The sequence below is a fragment of the Lissotriton vulgaris genome, chromosome 7, assembly GCF_964263255.1.
Source record: "Lissotriton vulgaris chromosome 7, aLisVul1.2, whole genome shotgun sequence".
NCBI lineage: Eukaryota > Metazoa > Chordata > Amphibia > Caudata > Salamandridae > Lissotriton > Lissotriton vulgaris.
Genome location: NC_141695.1, coordinates 787,740,501 through 787,746,500, shown reverse-complemented (window position 1 = coordinate 787,746,500; position 6,000 = coordinate 787,740,501).

Sequence of the window (6,000 nt, the reverse complement as noted above, 5' to 3'; positions counted from 1 at the left end):
ACGGTAAGGACAAACAAGGTTTCATTTTCTTTTTTTTCAGATGCTGCAACTGCCACTGTGTAACACCACAAGTACCACCACAATGATGACATTTCATCCGCCCAGGATTGCCAACCTTAATCGCCATTTTGCGTGCAACCAGCCCTGTGCTTAGCCCTATTTCCAAACACAAATTACAGGTAAGATAAGCGTTTGGGGGGAGGTAGTATAATGGAGTATTAGGAGAGACGAGAGACTGACGGTCCTAGGACTATTGAATTCACTTACTCTGTGAGAGGCACTTAGTTTTGAAAACATTTGGGCCATTAGTACTTACACAACTTGAATCAAGAAGCCACTTAAGTTTCAGGACTGTTAAACCCCCACCCTCCAGCCCCAAAAGCAGTAAAAAACACGTATGCTAAGATAAAGTTTAAAGTATATTTATATATCCCTAACATAAATAATCTCCCGCAAGACCCAACCCACCCCCACTCCCGAACCCCAACGAATGTCCGTGAAAACTAAGTCCAAAAAAGTAGAAAACCCAACTCCAATTCCCACCCCCCAGAAGTCTTTAAAAAAGGGGCAAGGGACAGTCTCCTCCTACTGCTGGCTGCTGTTGACTTTTCGGGCCAGGTCGGCATGCTCCTTGCGGAGGGTCTCGAGCAGGGTTTTGGTGTTGAGGGAAAGGCGGTGCATCCTTTTTTGCAACTGCTGTGGGGGCAGCTGATTTCTTTGCTGCTCGGCAGTGGCGGGTGGCTGCGGTACCCCCGCTCCGTACCACTGGAGACCTGCTGCGCTGACTGGCTGACCCAGGGAGCGCGGAGGAGGATGCAGGTGTCGCCGTGGATGTTGTTGACATACTCTGCGTGTCCTCCTCCTCCTGGGCCACCAGCCGCCGATATTCGGCGACAGTGGCCTCCAGCCTCCGTTGCCGGGCCCTTTTAGCCAGCTCCTTCCGTGTTGGTTTGGAAGGAGCATCTATATGAAGAAAGAAAGACATAGTCTGTAGCCAATGCTCTTTAAGATTAACACAAAATGAATCAGTAGAAAGTTGTGTCACAGTAGAACTTACAACTTGCAAGCGCAGTACATAACTATTGTGGCCAGTATCTATCTAACCTCCCACTTCTTCATCCTTGCTCTAACATTAGTGGGAGTTTAAGGAATCAATTCTACGAGCACTATGGACTCACTCCATTAGAGTCGACTATGACAGTACACCAGTCTTATTCTTCTTCTTCTCTCTTGTTTAGCAAAATTGGTACGTTAACTTCTGCAAGCCGGCATAATGCCAGCACAGTCAACTTGCACCCCAGAAAAACAAACGCCCGCCATGATGAGTGAGACAGACTTGCGTTACTGTACCAGTCCAGTACATGCAGGTGATGATGCTCTTACTTTTCTATTACAGGTGGCACTGAGAATACTCTGTTACAAGGGCTACTGCTTAATTAATTTAACTTTCACCTTACAGTGCCAATGGATACTAGAAAAGGAATATGAAGAAGATAAATAATCTGATTATCTATCACTGCACATGGTATGTATTTGCTTACATATGGGATGACTTTAGGTGCTTTGCTTTTTATTGAGTGAACAGTGATACATCCACACATGAATGACCGAGTTCTACTAAACTTATTAACAGAGGTAGTGAGTGGCCATCGTAATAGCCGGATATATGCTGTGCTTGCAATACAAACTACTGCTACTATTCATGGTAGTATTCGGACAAAATTACAACTTCTTTTCCTTCCCTTTCCTACACTGGGACGGACGTGCGGGTGCGGTGTTACATGCTCTTCAAAGTAACACTTAGTTCATCCAGTGACCGTCTACTCTCTCTAGATACACATATGCTATCTAAGAGTCAGATAGTACCATGATCCAGGCATCCATCCATTCAAACTATATGTCAATCATTCTTCTTCATGTCTCTCACCTGGACAAACCTTACGTTTTCTCACGGGGAGCACACTATGCAGTCTGCAATCTCAATAAGTAAGGAATATAAAAGCTTACCACTGCCCGCCACTACCGTGGCAACCCGCACAGCAGTTTCGTCCGGCACTTGCACCGCCTCCTCCCCTGAAGTCTCCTCCTCCACCTCCGCGCTGGGCCCAGCAACAGATGTTCCACCTACAAAGTACATTTAAGAATGTTAGCTAGATGTCATAGACATACACCACTCACTAGTATTTTGTCTAGGAATGAAGAAATGTGAATACAGAAACCAATCTAATAATTTGTGACTGTCTACTCTAAAGTAAAAATGTCCCTTTTTCCAGGGAAGGGTGTTGTCTTGCTGCACATTTTGGCACAACTGATGAATGCTTGCTTTTTAACACGCACCATTTTTCTCATAACAGACAGAAGCTTCACTTCTAAGAACAAATCATCATCACTAGGACGGAGTGACCGACGATTCAGCACCAAAAAGAAAAATTAAAGTTCAAACCAGGTGAGGGCTCGGCTCGCCCACAATAAATGTGTGAAATAAATCACTAAGCATTTTTCCATTTTTAATCAACCGTTTATGTTTTATGACAAGCTTGATTTTAATAAATATTTTTACTTTTAATAAAGCTTTAAAACTTAAATAGACTCTGTGGTTTTTGGTCAAGAGTGAGTGAGCAAAAGGTTTTGCAATTTGCAAGCATGAGTCCGTGCCTCTGACACTTCTGGACTCTGACTCCGTACTCTTGTCCTGCGTTGGATAATCATCATTGGGGATCAATCATCGATGAATTCGGGAGCTAAATGACTCTGCCACACTATCTAGTCAGTAAGTAGTTTGGGGGTTCTTCAAAGTCTGATATCACTGAGGTATGTGGAAAGTCTACCTGCGCCTATTATAATTGATAAACAATGCACTATTTAGTGTCCATAGTTCTGTTTGTGCAGATTTGTCCCTGCAACAGTAATAGTATGGATTGTCCTCCTATCCAAACCAACAGTAAAGTAGTATCTTATTCTTTCTTGGTGGTCATTCACATTTTATTGTGGGGAATTGACAAAGCATAAACATTTAGAAGACTTGAAAAGACATTATGGACAATCCCGGAGGACTGCACTCAGTGCATAGAGCTATTGCTGACTAGAATGGGAGTTTCGTTTAACACCTTTTGCCAACTGGGCAATCTTAGTTAGCTACACAGACAGACTATTAAGAATAATCTAGTAATACCACAGGGAGTCATAGTAGAGGCAGGATAAGAATTTAGATACAGTCTACAAGAAGATCAAAGACGATTTAGAAAAAATCAAATGAGGAAAACTAGAAAAAAATAGGTACTCTATATTAAAATGAAAACTTACTGGGGCCAGCAAAGGAGCCCTCGCCTGACCGATCCTGGCCTGCATCCAGTTCCACAGCAGCCTCCTCCTCTGTCCTCTTGCCCCTGGGGAGAGCTGATGTACAACATGAAAGAAAGAAAGACCTGAAAACATGGATGATTGTTGTCAACCAAATCAAACATTTCAAAAGAACAATAACAAAATATTTTGGCGAAATAGCAAATAGACAACTATTCCACGGGATATATTGACCTATCTCATGTGGTCTACCACAATATTAGAATTGCTCGATTTGCGGACCGTCGACTTGGAAAGTTATGTAGCTCACTAAACAAACTACTAAAAAGGTTCGCCTAGGACTGGCAGGCAGCAGTGCGCAGCACGCGAAGTGACAGACAAACTCCATCATGATTGCAGATCAGCGATAACACTAAAAAGTTTCCTACTACATTAACCAGTCATTAAAATACTCAAACTATCAATCCACCACCACTATTTCTTCTTATTGCCAGGTGTAGAAAGAAAGGCTGGACTTGAGTCTGTAGGGGCAGATTTACAAGCCCCTTGCAGCTCTTTTGCTCCATTGTTGCGTGACTTTTGTGACGCATCGGCAGAACAAAAGAGGCGCCATGGTGCGGCGTATATTAACAACGTGACGGATATGGGAGATGCATCACGTTGTAAAGCCCTGCACCATCAGGGGGCGTTCCGGCGCAAGGGAGGGCGTTCCTGCGCAGCAACGCATCCTAAAAGTGGCTGAGGGAAATCTACAAGATTTCAATCAGTCACTTTTAGGACAATGATGCGTGACTCAAACCCTGCGCTTGCTTGAAGCAGACGTACGGCTTGACGCAGCATTGGGGAGATAGGGCACCCCAGAGCATTGTTGGAGCAGCGCCATTGTTGCGACGCAACTCCAGCAATGCGCCGCCTTTACGGCACAGATGCGTAACGCTTCGGTGACATTTTGGGCCCATGGTGTGCCGCATTGTAAATACGGCGCACCATGGGTGGTGGTGGCGTGGCGCACAATTACTGTCGCATCCCTGCTACTTTGAAGGGATGCGCCGGTAATTGAAAATCTGACCCTTAGTGTCTAGCATTACGCAGTTCTTTAAACTACACTCATACATAATTTCTCAGGCCAATGAAATGAACACAAAATCAAAAACAAATAAGCATAGTAGCAACGCTACTGAGAAGGAGAGCAGTGCACCTGAAATGCACAGAAGATTTTGAAATATAATTTACCTACAATGTAATCGGTAGCATTATTGCTCTTGGTAAAAAACAAAAATGTGCAATATAATAACACACAGAGCAGGAGAAAACAGAGTAGTGAAGAAATAGCTACTACTACTCACCAAGTCCGGGGATCTCGAGGCCGAGCAGGTCGACCAAGTCGCGTTCCCAGTCCAGAAGATCCGTCCAATGGTGGGTGGCCTGGTTGTAGGTGCGCCGGACCCGAGAGTGTTGATACATGGCCCGGCACACCTTCTCCCACCGCTTCCGGCGCTCCCGGATCCCGTAGCTGCTAGCGATCTTGCCACCTGCCATGATGGGCCTGGGGAGGCGGCGCTGGACATAAAAAACTAGTGCGGCCACCTCCTCCGCGCTAAAGATCTCCCGGGTTGTGACCTGCTCCCCCCTCAAACGCCCGCACGGGACCGGGCACGGGGTGCGGGACCCTTCCCCTTCTCAGGCTGGTTCCCGGCTCCCTTTACCATGGTCTGCATGAAGGAAGCAGCTCTTCTGTTTGCCAGGCTCCCAGTTCCTACCTTCTCTGCGCCCCACATGCCGGGTACAGCCACACTGGAACCAGACTGGTGAACTGGGGTCACTGGAAAACATGCAGCCGTGTGCGCACTGGTCTGGTAGGAGGCACATTTTTCTCTGTTTCTAGAAGTAGCGCAGCCGAACTCTGTGGGTGAATGCAACTGCTGCGGAAACATATATGGACCGACAGGTCACAGCTTTGTATGCGGCAGGGCCGGCAGTTTTTTTATCCTTCCAGGTCGATACTATGAGGACCGGCGAATGTGGTAACAAGCACATCTGTTCAGAGTTTCAACTATTTGTGACTGTGACAGCAAGTGTATTTATTTATTTATTTACGATATTTTTATTGCGCATAAAAATACCCGAAGGTGTCTCGGCGCATGTGGAGGCCAGAGGGACCGAACAGCAAGCTCACTGGTTGAACAACCATGTCTTTAGGAGCCTACGGAAGCTCATCAGATTTGGGGCAGTTTTGATAGTAAGTGGCAAAAGGTTCCAAAGCTTGGGCGCAGCAACCAGGAAACGTCTGTCTCCCCAGGTTGCTGTTCTTGTGCGAGGTACCGGCAGGAGGCAGGTGTTGGCAGATCTCAGCTGCCTTTTAGGTGTGTACAGCTGAAATGCTTCAGTCAGAAACTTGGGTCCGACGCCATGCACTGCCTTATAGGCAATGCAGAGGGCCTTGAATTTAATGCGGCCCTCTACTCTTAGCCAATGAAGATGACGAATGGCGGGAGTAGTAGGCTGACGGTGAGGGATGTCTAAAAGAATTCTAGCAGCCGCATTCTGTATGGACTGCAGCGTATACGAGTGACTTCACCTAGCGGACACAGGGTAAAAGGGGTGAGACATGGTTCAGTGTATCCTCTCCATGTCTGTTACTGTATTAATATCAGACTAGTTCTGAGCTTCACCTCATACGACCTCCTACTTAAACATTCG